General features: G+C 41.1%; 1 protein-coding gene across 1 annotated transcript in view; it reads left to right on the top strand.

Annotated features, from left to right (window-relative positions):
• The window catches only part of LOC126340110 (uncharacterized), a 353,496-nt gene that overhangs the window by 279,085 nt on the left and 55,139 nt on the right, over positions 1-19,272 (top strand). The window lies entirely within an intron of this gene.

Below are 19,272 nucleotides of genomic sequence, written 5' to 3'. Positions count from 1 at the left end.
GCATTGCATACTGAGCAGTTCAGTTTTTGAGTGGTTTTCATATTAAATTTATACGTATCATTGTCAGTCAAAACGGGTGAAACACACTGATCGTATATTTCCAGTTTTAAATACGAGGTTTGTCCAGAAAGTAAGTTCCGATCGGTTGCGAAATGGAAACCACAGTGAAAACTAGAAACGTTTTATTTGTAACAGTTAGGTACACCTTCCATCTACTTCTCTACATAGTCGCCGCTCCAACCTCGAGTGTTGTAGTGTTGTATCAGCTTTCTAATATCCTCGTCACAGAAAGCAGCTGCCTCTGCTTTCGGCCAGTTATCAGCACTGGTCCGCAGCTCGTTGTCTGTGTAAAAATTTTGTCTTCATAGCCAGCGGTTCTTGTGAGCAGAGATGAGACTCAGTGGGAGCCAATTAAGGTTTGTATTGTGGGTGATCAAACACTTCTCATCGGAAACGCTGCAAGAGCGTCTTCATTACCCCTGCAGTGTGCGTCCGAGAATTGGCATGAAGAAGGCTCTGAGCACTATGGGACTTAACATCTGTGGTCATCAGTCCCCTAGAACTTAGAACTACTTAAACCTAACTAACCTAAGGACATCACACACATCCATGCCCGAGGCAGGATTCGAACCTGCGACCGTAGCAGTCGCGCGGTTCCGGTCAAAGCCCTTAACCGCGAGACCACCGCGGCCGGCCATGAAGAAGGAACTGCTCGATAGTTGTGTTATGTGAGCTGCATGACACTGGCGAAATCTCTAACCAGGCCCTCATACTTGGAGGGAGACGCTATTCCCTCTGCATATTTACGTGCTCACTGTTTACTCAAAACTGAAACGAGCGACACGACACGATCGACGGGCATACTAGAGACACTGCCCAACACATCTGTGCAAAGCTTTACCGGATTTTCCGAGTGGTTTCCATTTCACGACTGACTGGAACTTAATTTCCTCACAACCCTCTTGCATCGGAAGCTCAGTATTGGAAGTTTTGTAAAGTTTGCGAAAACCACTCATTTTAATGGATTACAATGGGCGACCACATCGAACAGCTTAGCTGGAGGAGTTCTTGGAACGTGAGGATATTCTGCGATTGATTGGCCTGCTCGTTTTCTCGACTTAAATCCTGTCGAGCACTTGTGGGAAACGTTGGAGAGACATACTGCACCACATCCACATGCACCACAGGCCATTCAGCAACTGTCAAATGTGTTGGTGGAGGAATGGCAAACCCTACCAAAACACTCCTTACCAACCCTGTGGCCAGCATGGGAGCACGTTACAGACCTTGCATTGCCGTTCGTGGTGATCGTAGACCCTATTAACAACAAGCAGTTGTCCAGAGGACGACCATCTTGAAACGCGGTGACTTCAGTGTAATTGCTGCCTCTGAATATGAAATTATCCTTTCCTTTCGTCTCACTGGGTATTTATTTCAGTTTTTTCTGTGCGAGTACGTGACTGTACTATATTACAGCAGTTATTTGGCAGTGAAGTATATTGGGCAATTTAATTTTATCCTTTATTTTGGACTCCACTGTGTCAAACTGTCCTGCTGGCCATTAAAATTGCTGCACCAAGAATAAAAGCAGATGATAAACGGGCATTCATTGGACACATATATTATACTAGAACTGACATGTGATTACATTTTCACGCAATTTGGGTGCATAGATCCTGAGAAATCAGTACCCAGAACAACCATCTCTGGCCGTAATAACGTCCTTGATACGCCTGGCCACTGAGCCGAACAGAGCTTGGATGGCGTGTACAGGTACAGCTGCCCATTCAGCTTCTACACGATACCACAGTTCATAAATAGTAGTGACTGGCGTATTGTGACGAGCCAGTTGCTCGGCCACCATTGACCAGATGTTTTCGATTGGTGAGAGATATGGAGAATGCGCTGGCTAGGGCATCAGTCGAACATTTTCTGTATTCAGAAAGGCCCGTATAGAACCTGCAACATGTGGTCGTGCATTATCCTGTGAAAATGTAGGGTTTCGCATGGATCGAATGAAGGGTAGAGCCACTGGTCGTAACACATCTGAAATGTAACGTCCACTGTTCAAAGTGCCGTCAATGCGAAGAAGAGGTGACCCAGACATGTAACCAATGGCAACCCATACCATCACGCTCGGTGATACGCCAGTGTGGCGGTGACGAATACACGCTTCCAGTGTGCGTTCACCGCGGTGTCGCCAAACACGGATGCGACCATCACTATGCTGTAAACAGAATCTGGATTCACCCGCGAAAATGACGTTTGGCCTTTCGCCCACCTTGGTTCGTTGTTGAGTACACCATCGCAGGCGCTCCTGCCTGTGATTCAGCTTCAAGGGTAACCGCAGCCACGGTCTCCGAGCTGATAGTCCATGCTGCTGCAAACGTCGCCGAACTGTTCGTGCAGACGGTTGTTGTCTTGCAAACGTCCCCGTCTACTGACTCAGGAATCGAGACGTGGCTGCACGATCCGTTACAACCATGCGGATAAGATGCCTGTCATCTCGACTGCTAGTGATACGAGGCCGTTCGGATCCATCACGACGTTCCGTATTACCCTTCTGAACCCACCGATTCCATATTCTGCTAATAGTCATTGGATCTCGACCAACGCGAGCAGCAATGTCGCGATACGATAAACCGCAATCGCGATAGGCTACAATCCGACCTTTATCAAAGTCGGAAACGTGGTGGTACGCATCTTCGTGGTGTAGCTATTTTAATAGCCAGTAGTGTACTTTCTGGACAACCCTAGTACATCGGAAACGTAATTTCGGAAGTTCTGTAAACTTTGCGAAAACCATTCATTTTAACGCATGAAAATGCGTAACCAGATCGAACAGCGTAGCCAGAGGAGTTCTTGGAACGTGAGGATATTCTGCGGTATACAGGTTGCTCGTTTTCTCGACTTAAATCCTATCGAGCACTAGTGGGAAGCGTTGGGGAGACATACTGCACCACATCCACATGCACCAAGGGCTATTCAGCAACTGCCAAATGTGCCAGTGGAGGAATGGCAAACCCTACCAAAACACTCCTTACCAACTTCATGGGGAGCATTTTACAGACCGTGCATTACCGTCCGTCGTGATCATAGACCGTAGTATGAACAATCAGATGTCCAGCGGACCACCATCTTGAAACGCAGTGACTTCAGTGAAATTACTGCCTCTGAATGTGAAAATATCATTTCATTTCGTTTCATTGCGTATTTGTTTCAGTTTATTTCTGTACGTTGTGACGGTACAAGCCGCCGTTACTAGATGGATATTTCTAGTATGCAACGATTGCTTTGTGTAGAGCGAGCGCGCTACATGGTGCGTGATTTGCGGAAGAGCTTGGCGCGCCAGCGCGAGATTTGCAACGGTTTGGCGGGGCACCTCTGTTGCCACGTGGCCTGCAGTTTAGGGCATTGTTTGGTTTTTCGCGCATTACGCGAGAACTATGCAACTTACGGTGAAGAGCAGTGCGGGAGTGGATTGTGGTCAGTAACATATACCTTCTGAAACACAGACCTTTATTTCAAGTCAAGAGACGCAAAAGTAACTTCAGAATCGGTTAATATCACGAATACTGAAACATTAATAAAAATAGTAACTAACAACTTACAGGGATGAGCGAGCACTAATTAAAAACGTTTCGACATAGCGGATCGAGTGCCGTAGTCATATGTTAAGATTAAAAAATAATGAAGCCCGTAAAGAGCAATAAACAAAGTTTGAGGAAACATTGTTTATAAAATTCAACAGAAAATTCCTGACGTAAAGAACTGCACTATATAATATTTTGAGTGGCATCACACGTATTTTAAACTAGTTAAGTTATCCTATATACTTAATTGCAATAGTTTTCATTGTTTGCAAATTATTATTAACATTTATGGCCCATAATTAATTAATTATTATATATATGAAGATTTTGAGCAGAGAAATGTGTAGATTGCTATATATTACGTCTAAAAACGGTGCTATATGCAGTTTTGTGTTAAAACTTTGCAGCACAGACGTCAAAAAACAAATTTGCGCTAAGTGGCGAAATTTTGCAAAAATAAAAACTTGATTTACGGGCGTTAGAATACCCCTAAAAATTAATGTATCATAGTAAATAAGATGTACTTTTTAGCGCGGTTCCGATGGTGTTCTTATTTCTGTCGAGGAATGTATTTATTAAAATTAGTGATCTTAACTGGTGAGACTGGTACTTAAATAACCAGGGGGTTGGTCATCCGTGCCTATATAAGCGAGCGGCCATCTTGGCCAGGGGTCAGTCGTTCATTCGGTTTGGAGTGTGGGTGGCGAACAAACCCCACTTGAGGGTGGCCCATGTGGTCGTTGAGAATTCTTTCTCGCGTCGATTCATTTCGACAAAGAGTATTGTATAAATGTGCAAGTGTGGAAGCATATATTTCGTGTACAGGAAGTACTACTATTAATGGTGTGAATACGATTTACGAGGTATACATAGTCGTAAGTGAACATGTAGCGAACTGTGGTTTCGCGCCAAAACTGTTAGAACAAAGAGAACAGTGGTACTTGTGGTTCTGATCGAATTGATTGAGTAAATTTTGTTTATAGCCGCCTACATTACTGCTATTGGGCGCTCAGAGTCGAATTATTATTAAAGTAAAACTGTAAACCATTTCACCAGTGCTAATTTCATTGTGTGAAAGAAAAGGACAACGCCAATAAACAGTGATTGAACTGTGTCAGGAAAAACTGATTTTGCTATAATAATCGCCTAATTTTTGTTCCCTAACATAAACTGTACTCATGTCTGAGTGAATAATTAATTCAAAAAACTATAACAAATGCGCGAGTGTGGAAGTGTACTAACGCACTAAGTGTGGAAATCATCCCCTGTGACTTACGGGAGAGCCAAAATTTGCAATAACATTTTTAACCAACATTTGTATATGCACATTCGTGGGAACTCTGCAACCGAACTTCTTCATTTCTTAACCGCCCTGTCACAACATGTGCATTACTGTACTATACTACAGCAGTTCTTTCTGTTTAAGGTCCAAGCTTCATTGTGCTGTGTGATTTGGCAGTGACAATCCTGCGCAATTTAATTTTATCATTTTGTTTGAACTCCAGTGTGTTAAACTATTTTTATTTTGCTTCGCTGTTTCGAATAGAAATCTAACACTGACACAAAAATTTAAATTGTTGTTGATTTCGTCTTCAGTCCAAAGACTGGTTTGACACAGCTCTCCGTACTGTTCTATTCTGTGCAAGTCTCTTCACCTCTGAGTAACTACTGCGATCTACATCTTTCTGAATCTGCTTACTGTATTCAGCTCTTGGTCTCCCGCTACGATATTAACCCCCGACGTTTCCCTCCGGTACTAAATTGATCATTCCTTGATACCCCAAAATATGTCCTGCCAACCGATCCCTTGATCTAGTTAGGTTGACCCACAAATTTCTCTTTTTCCGAATTCTCTTCGGTACCTCCTCATTAGATATGTGATCCACCCATCTAATCTTCAGCATTCTTCCGTAGCACCACTTTTCAAAAGCTTCTATTCTCTTCTTCTCTAAACTTTTTATCGTCCATGTTTCATTCCCATACATGGCTACACTCCATACCAATATTTTTAAAAAGACTTCGTGATACTTTAATCTATACTCCATGTTAACAAATTTCTCTTCTTCAGAACCCCTTTTCTTGCCATTGCCAGTCCACATTTTATATACTCCCTACACGGACCATCATCAGTTACTTCGCTTTCCAAATAGCGAAACTGATAACTACTTTTCTAATCTATTCCCTCAGCATCACCTGCTTTAATTCAACTACATCCCATTATCCCCGTTTTGCTTTTGTTGATGTACATCTAATATCCTCCAATCTTGGAATTAAACTGCTCTTTCGAGTCCTTCGCCGTCTCTGATAGAATTGCAATGTCATCCGCGAACCTCAAAGTTTTTCTTTTTTCTTTTTTGGACTTAAATTGTTTCTTGAAATTTTTCTTTGGTTTCCTTTACTGCTTGCTTAGTATACAGATTAGATAACATCGACGATATGCTACAGCCCTGTCTCACTCCCTTCTCATCCACTGTTTCTCTTTCGTGCCCATTAACTCTTATAACTTCCATCTGGTTTCTGTACAAATCGTAAATAGGCTATCGTCCCTACCTTTTACCCCTGCCACCTTTAGAATTTGAAAGGGAGTATTACAAAGCTTTCTCTGAGTCTATAAATGCTACAAACAAAGGTTTGTCTTTCCTTAACCTATCTTCTATGAGAAGTCTTAGAGTCAGTATTGCTTGTGTGTTCCTATATTTCTTCGGAGTCCTAACTTATTTTCCCGAAGTCGGCTATTACCAGTTTTCCATTCTTCTGTAAAGGATCCGCGAAAGTATTTTGCCGCTGTGACTAATTAAACTGATAGTTCCGTAATTTTCACACCTGTCAGCGCCTGCTTTCTTTCGAATTGAATTGAATTGAGTGTTTCGCCCTGTCTCATGCATCTTGCTCACCAGATGGGAGAGTTTTGTCATGGATGGCTCTCCCAAGGCTATCAGTATCTCTAACGGAATGTAGTCTACACCTGCGTCCTTGTTTCGAGTTAAGTCTTTCAGTGCTTTGTCAAATTCTTCACTCAGTATCATTTCTCCTTTCTCATCTATCATCTACGTACTCTCCATTGTATATATCCTCTATATACTCCTTCCACCTTTCCGCTTTTCCTTGTTTGCTTAGGACTGCTTTTCCATCTGTGCTCTTGATGTTCGTACAGGTGGTTCTCTTTTCTCCAAAGACCTCTTTTTATTTTTCCTATGCGCAGAATCTATCTTGCCATTGGTGATACATGCTTCTACATCCTTACGTTTTTCCTTTAGGCTTTCCTGATTAGCCATTTTGCACTTCGTGTCGATCGTATTTTTTAGACGTTTGGATTGTCTTTCGCCTGTCTCATTTGTTGCATTTTTATATTTCCTCCTTTCATCGACTAAATTCAATATCAATCGTGTTCCCCAAGGATTTCTACTAGCCCTCTTCTTTTTACCTACTAGATCCTCTGCTGCCTTCACTACTTCATCTATCACAGCTACCCATTCTTCTATTGCATTCCTTTCCTTCCCTTATTTTAATTACAGCCTTAAAATGTGTTACCGTTTAATAATATCGAAAAACAGTCTGCTAAAGTACTGGACATCATGAAGTTAAAAAAGTGACAAATAAAGTCACCGCGATGTTCATCACAGTCAAAGATGTCACTAAAATCTGTCAGAAAATCCAAAAATATCAGCCATTCACCGCAGATACTCCTTTTCACTGTTCACACCAGTTAGCAGGCACGTCCAGGCGTTTGTAACATTTTTCGATAGAACGACACGCAACTGCTTGACGTTATATCATATTTCAGCACCTTCTAAAAATATTTCTCTACTTTCTTAGACGAAGCCTTCGGGAATGTAACTTCAAATAAGAAGTTAACAATTATTAGAAGATAGAATTACGAGGCTGGCGAATTATGTACGATGTCTACAATACGCATGTAGGATATTGAAATGGATGATCAGGGGAGACAAGTTCGTGTTGAGAAGAGAGTTAGGTTGGTTTTCAACTTTTCACCACAGTTGTTCAGCTTCTACGTGGAAGAAGGCCAGGAGAAAGAGAAATAACATTTCCGAACAGAAGTTAAAATGCAAGGGGAACAAACGACATTCTTCTTTTGGTCAGGTGTAAGGAAGGCTAATAAGGAGATCTCTTCGATTTTGTTCATACTTAGAGAATTCAAAGTCAGTGCCCGGACATCAATTTCCTAAAGCAATGCGACGCAATTTAAGAGAGAGAGAAGAATAGAAGATTTCCGAGCACTATTAAATAAAATATATTTCATGCTTATTAATGGAACTGCCGGTAGCTGAACGCGTAAACTAAATATCTGATAACTGCAAAGGCGTTGGTTCGATTTATGTCCGTAGCGCTATTCTTTTCCTTTTTTAAACTCTATATGTATCATTAATTGCAAATATTAAGTATCAAATATTGAGACATAACTTTTAGTAAAAATAACTTATGTTTGTTTTCAGTTACTGGTCATACGAAAATAAATAAAATATTTCAGACTGACATGGGTAACGCCTTATTGTTAAAAACATGTTAAATACATCAATGTTACTATTCTATTTTTATCTTGATTTAATGTTTGTTTTTGTGAATACTCGCTTCTTTCGTGCGATTAGTAATCAAAACTGATATATAAAGGGGAAACATTAGCCAAAAAACTAAACTTTTCTCTATATTCTTGATCGATTTACTTCAGATTTTATTACGATACTCTACTAAACATTCGGACAGACACAGGTTGTGTAAGGTTTTAAGCGACAAAGTACACGTTTTCTTTCAAACTCGCCTGCCACAAAGAAAATAATGCACTGTGTCCTGAACATGTGCAGTTTCTTTTTCTTTCTCGCATTCGGTTTTCATATCGTTAATAAAGCACTGAACACACTAGATATCTACATTTACACCTCTGTCTATAGGCCTACTCTGTAAACCTCTGTGAAGAGCATGACAGATAGTACGTCCCATAGTACCAGCTATTAGGGTTTCTTCCCATTCCATTACGTATGGGGCGCGGCAAGAATGATTGTTGAATGCCTCTGTATCTGCTGTAATTATTCTAATTTTGTCCTCAAGATCCTTATGTGAGCAGTACAGAGGGGCTTGTAGCATATTCGTAGAATCGTCATTTAAAGTCGGTTCTTGAAACTTTTTAGGTTCCAACAGTGTTTTCAAAAATTACTTGTTAGTAGATTTTTTCGGCATAGTTTACATCTATCTTCAAGAGTGAGCCTGTTCAGTTTCTTCAGCATCCTAGGAACACGTTCCAAACGGGTCAAACAAACATATCACCCTTCTTTGGATATGTTCAACATCCCCTGGTAGTTCTCTCTGGTACACGTCTCGCACACTTCAGCAATATTCTAGAATGGGCAACAGAAGTGATTTGTAAGCAATATCCGTTGAAGACTGACTGCACTTTCCCAGTATTCTACCAACAAACCGAATGCTACCACATGCTTTACTGATAACAGAGCCTATGTGATGATTACATTTCATATCCCTGCAGAGTGTTACACCCAAGTATTTGTCTGAGTTAGCCGATTACAACAGTGGCTCACTGATAGTATAGTCATAGGATCGGTTTGTTTCGGATATGCCGTATATCTCCGAATCCAAGACGATTCGCCCGTCCTTTTTGTTCATCTAGGGTTACAGAAAAACGTGGGTGCACATACAAGGTGTATTTTGAAAACATACAGATGTTTACCTTATTACACGCAAGTGAAGGAGACAATAAAAGTACAGCTACACAACAAATAAAATCAGATAAAAGATCTCCCTTGGTTGGATAAAGATGCCACTTAGCCCTCCTTACTGGAATGGTCCACAGTATCGACGGCGTCTTTGCCACTGTCATCGTTATTTGGCATTTCTTTCCTTAGAAAAACGTCTTCACTCCCGTCCAACGCATTTGTCACACATCACTTCTTAAAGCCATTCACAGCTGATGCACTCAGTACGCATGTCCAAGTAGTCTGGGTCCATTCTGCAATTGGAGACGCCGAAGGCTTCAACGACTTCCCAATGGGTCTCAGGGCTTGACCACCTTGAAGCACCGACTGCTGGACAGTGCTAGAGATGATCTTTAAATGGCTTAGTCACCACCATATTTAACACTTGTAGCTGCAAAGACATGTTTCCTGGAATGACGACAAGGTCTGTATTTAATTCCAGGATCTCTGCTTTCACTACTGGTGTCCGATGCACGTTGAAAGCAGCAAGGTTAAACATTCCGCTTTTCTTTAGAACAACTTTTGGCCTCCTGCTCCACACTGTATGGGGCCAATCTATAACCAACTAATTGTTCATCCATCGTTTTATGTTGCAATGAAATATGACACGAGGCGGCAGTTCTCCCTTTGACATAGTTGAGGAAGACGCAGGGTCGTATCTTTCTTCCATCGGCAACCACTCGCAACATCAAAGTGACTAGCGATTGCTCATTGCCGTCTTGCCAACCAGAGCATTTTTGGCGTCTTATTCTTCATTTGGTGCACTGGATCGTATGTTGAAGTATATATGAGTCTTCTCAGCGTTCCTAATGTGCCCTAAGCTGTAAGCTTGTTCCTTTCTCAGTCTTATAACGTGTCGCTGATACTCAACGAACTTCTCCACATACGATGCGCGAAGACGCTACGTCGCAGCCCAAGTCCATAGCGTCACATAGTCCTTGTACACCAACTAAAGCTGGCTTCAAATTTTGACACCGTGTTCCTGTGCCGATTCCTCGGCTTCATTTCGTATAACATCGCGGGAAACTGCGATACCTTCTTTACGGTTCTGGCACCAAAATGCCACGGATTCTATTTCAATATTTTCGAAACGTTCACTCTGTGGACTACTGTGAGCTTTCGTGTTCGACTTTGTTTTTTCAGATTCCTTTGTCCTTTCGCCACTTCCGGACATTGCTTCTGTGACTCCATAATTCCTCGAAACTGTTTCTGCACACCGAACAATCTCTGTTTTGAAATGTGAGACGTAATAGCGCCTGCATCCTGTTGAAAATTCGCTGTTTGATAACGTTGTTCCACACAACGATCCATCACACACTTTACTTCGCAATTTACACGTGGGATCTCCAGAGACAAACAACTGACAAAAAAATTTGCCGCACCGAACACTTACTGCTATCGTAAAAAAGTTCTCAAAGCGCATGCGTACGTTCAAGTTTAAGGCGGTAGGCAAAGCAGAGAGTAGATTTTAAGCTTAATACTAGCTCGAGGCTATATTCGGTCAAGAAAAAACTCCACGTCATATGCCGCAAGTGCAAGACGACCCCGGGTAAAATCCTCGTTTTGGTCTCGGATATGTAAGTTATATTGTTCTTCTGCGTATATAATTTCAAACAAAAATCGTATACTCAGCTGTGCGAAATTGTGTCACTGAAGCTACTATCCGCACGAATCGAGCCGCTGGAAAAGCCTTTCTCGTACCCTGAATGCCAATCATCCCAACCGATTTACCCATTCGATTTAGGCGAACCGGAGTTTAGTTTGCATTAACAATGAAGAAGGTTCAAGGTCGGGCACTGAACTACGTTTGTGCGGACACTATCTGCGAACGCCTCCGCGACAAGGTGAAGAGCACTTGAGAAGAACACACTCATCTGTTCCAAACGCGTTATGTAATTACCTATAGACTACTGCGATTACCAGGCAATCTTCGAATATATATGTTTTTCAATTACTTTTTTCTCTATCTCAACTTATAATGTAATCAGGAACCAACTCAATTAAATGAAACGTGTGAAAATAAGATACGGTTATCGTGCTATCATCAAAACATTGGAGTGTTCTCTTATCTCCAATTACTTTCAGTGGCACAATGGATGGCCTCAGTGGTGCAACGACTCCTCGTTACTGTGCGCCTCTGAATTGCTTCGATGTCTTCCTTCAATCCGATCTCGTACGGACCTCAAACACCCAAGCAGTATCCAAGAATAGGCCGGACCAGCGTCCACTATGCGGTCTCCTTTACAGATGAACCACATTTTCCTAAATTTCTCCCAATAAACTGAAATCGACCATTCGCTTTTGCTACAACAGTCCTCATATGCTCTTCCCAAAAACTGACCTACGCTCGTGACAAAATACCAAATACTTTTTTGACTACTTAATGGAAGTGTTTAGTAAGTCCTCGTTCAACTTTCAGTCAAAGTCAGTGATTATCGTTCGACAACAGCATCCTTATGACCAATTTAAAATTTATGCGTTAATGCCTAAGGTAAGCAGAACTAGTCATGTTTTTACGACTTCTAACTCCAGTTTCTCGGTATTCTCGTCGTTTGGCAAATTTCAAAATACAAAGAATTATTCTGAGTAAAAAATGATTTTTCATCGTATCTTGATACGTGTTGTGGGAATCCTGACAACTATATAGTGTGAAACTGTTATTATGTGCTACCGCTTTGAGCAGTTATAGTATTGTTTGCTAATAATTGGTAACAATCTGTGCTGATAGTGAATGAACGGAAAAACCTGCATCTCTCATTTCACACTTCTGAACGCTGTTTGTTGTATTTGGTGTATCAATGGATTATAACTTAGATACAACGAAGAAAAGCTTTTTTACCGACGGTCCATGAAAGGTATGTAAGAAAACTCATTTTTATACGACATATTAGAGTATTATGTCCCAAAAAGGAGATGTCGGTATACAAAAACGTTTGTTACACAAGAATAATGTAACATGCAATCCAGTAAAATTCTCGGTATACAAAAACGTTTGTTACACTAGAATAATGTAACACGCAATCCAGTAAAATTCTGAGTTCAATCGTTGCTGTAGTAAACTAGTTATAGTTAATTGTAGCGCCTCGGGTCACCAGGGCACAAAATTATCTAACGTAACGTGACAGTACATTCAATGAAGGCAATTCACGAACTGAAGGTGATGTTTTAAAACTCAACTTTTTACTGCGAAATTACCACTGCAGATAACATTATCTAAATAATTAATTTTCAGTATACAGCGGAGTGTGGACTGTTTGAAAACTCCCTGTTAGATAATAACTGCGTGCAAAACCGCGACTCGAACCTGGCACCTCCGTCGAGGATCGGAAATTCGTTCTGGAAAAATCCCCTAGGTTCCTCAGCAATATCCTTTCTTCCAGCAATGCTACGAGGGTTGCTCGGAAAGTAAGGAACGATCGGTCGCGAAATGGAAACCACAGTGAAAATCAAAACTGTTTTCTTTGTACATTTAGCTACACCTTCCAGATACTTTTCTACATCGTGACAAATAAAAACACCTACAGCAGTTCTTATGATTTTATTTTATTTTGTCGATACCAGTTCCAACGCTTCAGTGCGTCATCTTCAGGCTGTTTTTGATGCGGTACAGGTTGATATGATCCTCATGCATAACACATCAGTTGCCAGCATTACTGGATACGCAGATAATGTCTCAGCACCCCAACAATCAACTGCCAACTGACTCTGGGTTTTGCAGAGTCTGTGACTGATGATGAAACATATCGAGTCATAGTTTCCTTCGTTATCAGTTGGCGTCCTACCAAGTATTATTGCTACGCTTACTCTACAGTAGCTCCAATAGAGGGCAGCTATCATGAAGATTAGACCATGTCATTTCTCCTCTGTTTTTGAACTTTTTATTCTGTGCATCTTTTACATAATATTTGAAACATCCTTGGTTGTTAAGTCTACGAAAAAAACTTATAATAATTGTATAATTTTATTAATGGAGTTCGCTGAATGTAGTCATGTCTCGCAACCATTGGCTAATAGTGACGTTTGCTGGAGGTGGTCCGCAGAGTTTTCGCTGTTAAACCACTAGCAACTGTGCGTTGTTCAGCAGGGTCCTTCACGCCTCTGCGGAACGGCTTGCTGAATTCCACTGCCTCCTGCTGTCAGCAATGGTATATGAGCCAAGGATTTTATTATTTTATTCTTATGATTGTATTCAAGTCCTCTGATCTCTAAGAAAGTGTATTACTATTTTTGACACAGTAAAATCACCTGATGATGATCCTGAAAGACATGAAAACCATTCACCAAACTAAATGAGTAACGTACATGCTATCAAGACTGCTTTTATTGAAATAATTTTACTCTAGTTTGAATCGAACGATGTTTTATCAACGAGAATTGTTTAAAAAATCTAACTAACGTATCTCAGGAAACAACAAATAACAATAAAACTAAGGCTAACGGCCGTGCATGTCTTATGGAAGAATAAATTAAAAAGACATTTTGTAAGTATGTTCTGGACATTTTGTCAGAGTATAGATTCGATGTTTGCTTATGAAGGGAAAACGTGTTACATGGAGCACTGCCCTCTCCCTTTGTTAAAGCTTCAAAGGGAGCAGACACAAATAGCTGACATTTCTCCTTATCAACTACAGCAGTATCAAAAGTAGGAATAGCATTCACATTTTTGATAGGTGTTACAAGGAGCATCCCATTTCTTACTTTGAACATTGAGGAACAGAACTGTGCTGGCATAATCTGTCGCCAGCACACCGGTCAGCAACTATGTAACGCGAAGGTCGGTAGTAGGCAATGGATCAAGAGCGCCTATCACGAGAGAGGCCAGAGACACACTGACAAGCAACATGCCACCAACGCCCAAAAGTATGGCTCTGAGCACTATGGGACTTAACATCTGAGGTCATCAGTCCTCATGAACTTAGAACTACTTAAACCTAACTAACCTAAGGACATCACACATGTCCATACCCAAGGCAGGATTCGAACCTGCGACCGTAGCGGTCGCGTGGTACCAGACTGTAGCGCCTAAAACCGCTCGGCCACTCCGGCCGGCGCCAAAGCCCTCTCGATTGCAACTATTCAGGCCGCCACTGCTGACTGGAGGACCTCACTAACTCACTCAGGTTATGACAGTACATTGCGACCGGATTAGTGTTGGTAGTGGGTCTAGTACTTTACCAATAGCAGAAGTTTGTACTAGCATGATTACCGATATTGTTTGCAAGAGCTTAGTTTCTACCACAACACATGAACTCTATTAAAGTGAAGTAGCAGCTGTCTGTTAATGTAAATAAAGAACTGTGTTAATCCACGTGGGCGTTTGAATTGTAAAAGGAGAATACCAGCTACCCAGAACAACATCCTCTCCCTTGCTTCCTTGGTACTGGACTCTGCAACAACAATACCACAAACTCTGGAAAAATAATTTCCTATTATGTCCTGGTTAACATAGCAGTCAATATGTAACATACTCTCCCGTTTTTTTAAGTCTATAAAGAGACCAATGATTGATTGCATTGAGGTTTAAATATTTTTCTGTGATGCTTGGAGGTTTACTCTTCTTCGTACAGCAATAACCAAATGGCCTTTCAAAGCCTTCTTCAAATACTGTTTTAAGATTGAGGCTGTATCAGCTGTTTAGGGAAATCACCTCATATTTGATATACCTTTTATTTAGTACATAACATTTACTAGTTCAGTAAAATAACTTCTGCTGTGTCTTCAGCACGTATTTCACGGCTTGTGCAGAGTAGAGTGACAGTAGCTGTGCAGTTATCCTGACACTTTGGTGTGCACACCTAGTAACGTCGAGGTGAGCCTCCGAAATATGAAACGCAATTTCCAAAGAGTGCCCTTTTGATGTCCAAAAGATCTTGTATTAATTTCACTGTCATGGTCGTGACATCTGGCAAAACGAGTCCTTTGTGCAGTAAGTGATTTCTTGGCAATAGCAATAACTGATATAGTACAGAAGACCCTTAGAACTGCATCTTATAAGGAGTACATTGGATTTGTTTATAGCTCAAGCTGGTTTCATACTTTCGAATGATAGACTCCCATGCCGCATGCAACACAGTGCATATACCAGCTCCGTTCAGTTATTCTGTTAATTTTTCTGAATGCTCACTAGTGCTTGAGACGCCGAAGATGTAATATACTGGTTGCTTCCCAGCAGCAAATAAGCTGCTGCACGATGTTAATTTGTGAGCGCATACAGAACATCTTCGAATGGTTGAAACACTTTTCCTCCAGCTCTCTTTAAGCCGCCTCGTCCGTGTCTGGAATACCAAACGGCAGAATAACAGATACCTCTGCCCCCTCAGATAATCGTATGTTTTGGGAGAAACCAAAGCAGATTACTAAAACTGTCTTTTCAGTCAGTCTTGCGCCAAACTAGGGTCCCGTTCAACTGGTAAATCATACTACAGAGCAGACGTGGCCCTCAGAACACTTGTACGTGGGTGAACCAAATGAAGAACTTAAATATGTAATAACAAATCGAAACTTCGCGCCGTACCCCGTAAGTTGGTAAGCGTGTTACAAACAGCGTGCAGAATGGCCTGTAGGTGGCAGCATAGTGCAGATGCACACCTACCGTCGCAGTATCAGTACAAAGATGGCCGCCCCACTAGCGAATTGAACCTGGGAAGAACAGCGTTTTGTTATTTGGATTTTGCGTAGTGAAGGTGTGAAACCTATTGAAATTCATCAACGAATGAAGGTCCAGTACGGTGATGCATGTTTGTCACGGCAGCAAGTCTACGAATGGAGTAGGACGTTCGCAAATGGTGTGACGTCAGGGGAAGATGCTCCTCGTCCAGGTCAGGCAGAACTTGTTGTGACACCACAGAACATTGCAGCAGTTGAAACCATAGTGAAGGAAAACCGCCGAGTGACACTGATTGAACTTGCCTCATGTTTACAGATTAAACATGAGTCAGCACACCATATTGTGCATGATGTGCTCCAGTTTCACAAAGTGTCTACAAGATGGGCGCCACGGCATCTGACCCCTGAAATGAGAGAACGACGTGTTGATGCTTGTGAAGAACCTCTTCGGCGCTTTGTACGAGAAGGTGATGGCTTCCTCCCAAGAATTGTTACTGGGGACGAAACCTGAGTTCACTCCCACCAACTGGAAACGAAGAGAGCGAGCAAGGAATGGCGCCATTCCTCATCACCGAAACCAAAGAAGTTTCAAAGAGAACTATCAACAGGGAAGGTTCTCCTGAATCTCTTTTGGGACGCAAAAGGCTTCATTTTGAAACATTACATGCCTAGAGGGACCACTGTCACCAGTGCATCATACACAGATCTCCTAAAAAATCATCTGCGGCCTGCAATCAAATCAAAGTGACGTGGATTGTTATCAGCAGGTGTCCTTTTGCAACATGAAAATGCAATGCCCCACACTGCTCGTACAACAGTTGCAACAACCACAGACCTGCATTTTGAGCGTCTTCCTCATCCACCATACTCATCAGACCTTGCACCAAGTGACTTACATATGTTTGGACCATTCAAAGACGCAGTGGGAGGAAAGAAGTTCCGTTCTGATGAAGAGGTACACCACGCAGTACATGAGTGGTTGCGTGGACTACCAAAAGAATTTTTTTCTTAAGGAGTTTATGAAGTCTGTAAGCGCTGGTCAGACTGGGGTAGTGGAACTACTGTCATTTCCGGGACAAAATTAAAATTTTGTGTAGGTCTATGTGTACATATGTCAGTATTTGTTGCGCATGTGCATTTCATCTGTTGTATATTATTAAAATGGTATTCACCTAGAGGTGATAATTATAAATAACGGTAACATACACAATAGTGAGAGACGTTAAGGCTGGCTGTGTCACTTTCTGCTACTTTGAGCAGCCTGAATCTATTGTTAACGCTGCTGTTACACAGCACTTCCAGCGTTACTAATATTAGAACACCTGTTGTTTTACCGTTAACCATTCGTTGTTTTACAATGTACCAGAGCTAGAAGGTACAAGTCGTTACGATCAGTACGCAAAATATACAGAATGACAACACCACGGGTCACTGCTTAGCGTAATGAAGAATTAAAATCTGTGGCATTCCCATCTTCCCCGTGGTGTCAGAGGACACTGACCATTTCCAGAGTCGCCTTCCAGTTACACTTCTACGTTTTATCTTGAACACAGCTAATGCACAAAAATAACAGTGAGTTTAGGGCATCTCATTGTTGAGTCTGTTGTGACAGCCTGCAGAGGAGAGCAAAAGAATTGCTTTTACTTATTGATTCCCCACGAAGATTCATTTACTCTTGAACAAGATCTTTTACAAAAGCATGGAATATAGTAATAGAATTTTGAACAACTTTATAAAAATGTCACGACTTCATCAGTTGAGGACTGACTTTTATATTCCTTTCAGTAAGATAAATTTTCAGAAATGCATTTTTCTAATCTTCATAAATATTGTGTATGATATTATGAATGAAAACAAACACTACACCCTCAGACTTAATGTCACATCAGTTGAGGTTAAAACCTTAAGCTGTCGACGATTACCTATATAGCTTTTATAAGGAGCAACTGACTGTCAAAATCACTGCTGTGGTGGCCTTATATATCCCAAGGACGGCCTCTCATTGGTCAGTAATTACGTCATGCTGTAGCAGGTGGTGGCGACATTTGTGCTGGTAGCACCACCGCTCCAGCTGTAGCTATATAAGGCCACCACGGCAGCAGTTCCGACAGTCAATTGCACTCCTATTTTGGCTGGGAGGTGTAGTAATTAAGACCCCGAATTTTCTCTGTTACCGAGGAGAAAACCTCCCTTAAAACCTCAGTAATGTTGAATCGTTTACTGTATATTCTTTATTATTCGTCACGCTCATTTTGATTTTTTATATGCATCAGTATACTTTACTCATGTAAACTCCTTAGCAATTGTGCATTTCTGGATATATTGTTTGTATCGCACTAGAGGCAGCGCTTGGAGGATATGGGTATTTGTATCTTGGAAAGTTTAGATGTATTAGTGGCTACTTGAGGAGTTCTGTTGTTTTCGTTTCTGTAGCAATTCTTGATAGTCCACAGTTTTTTCGAAGATTGGATTAAAGTTTTCCCAATTTTGACCTCAAAAGTTTCCAAAAGTTGCACTGTGATGTGTACCGAATCTTTATATGATTAGTATATGAAGTTTAGAAGTGTTTAGACAAGTTGTTTTTACGATCGATAGATGTGTTGGTCTACCATTTTTTGCAGTATTTCATGATCTTTGCAAAATATGTAGCACTGTGTCCTGGGTCTGTAGCTGTGCATATAGATGTTTATGATTTTTAAATGGGTTCTATTGATGATCTGTGCAGTGTAATTACGCAATTAGAGCATCTAGTTGCAGATCCTCCAGCGGAATAATACTTGCACCTTCCGAAAATGATGAAATGAAGAGTGCAGCCCACATGCTTCCACACCAACAGATATGTAAATAGAATTTTTGAAAATAAAGAATATTATATTGCTATTATTACATCCTGTGCAATGTGACATTTAAAATTAACACGAAAATTTTAATTTACCTAGAAAATTTGAATATCCCACCAATAGGGGGACTAGAGTGAGAGAGGTGAAGAGGGGGGGCTGGGGATTTGCCAGGGAGAGGGGTGGGTTTGCTGAAGGGTGGGGGATGGAAAGGGGTGATTAATTAGACAATTTAATTAATTAGTAAATTAAGTAAATATCAATTTAATATGAAATAGTCACAGAACTTTCTTTGTCCTCCTACACTAACGCAGGTTCAAGTAGTGCTACTTCCGTGTCAATGAAAGAATACAGGGTCGACTAATGCAAGAGTAACATGGATTTGTATCCCTACTGAAATACATAGAAAGTATAGAAGGCGTATATCCAAAAAGGAATTGTCAAGTAGTTGGTGAAAACGTTGTTTTTTTATGAAAGAATGTGCTATGAAAATCACACTTCAACAAAACTGAA

This window comes from Schistocerca gregaria, chromosome 1 (assembly GCF_023897955.1).
Source record: "Schistocerca gregaria isolate iqSchGreg1 chromosome 1, iqSchGreg1.2, whole genome shotgun sequence".
NCBI classification, from domain to species: domain Eukaryota; kingdom Metazoa; phylum Arthropoda; class Insecta; order Orthoptera; family Acrididae; genus Schistocerca; species Schistocerca gregaria.
Note: the sequence above shows the minus strand (reverse complement) of the source record. Positions and strands in the feature narration are given on the sequence as shown.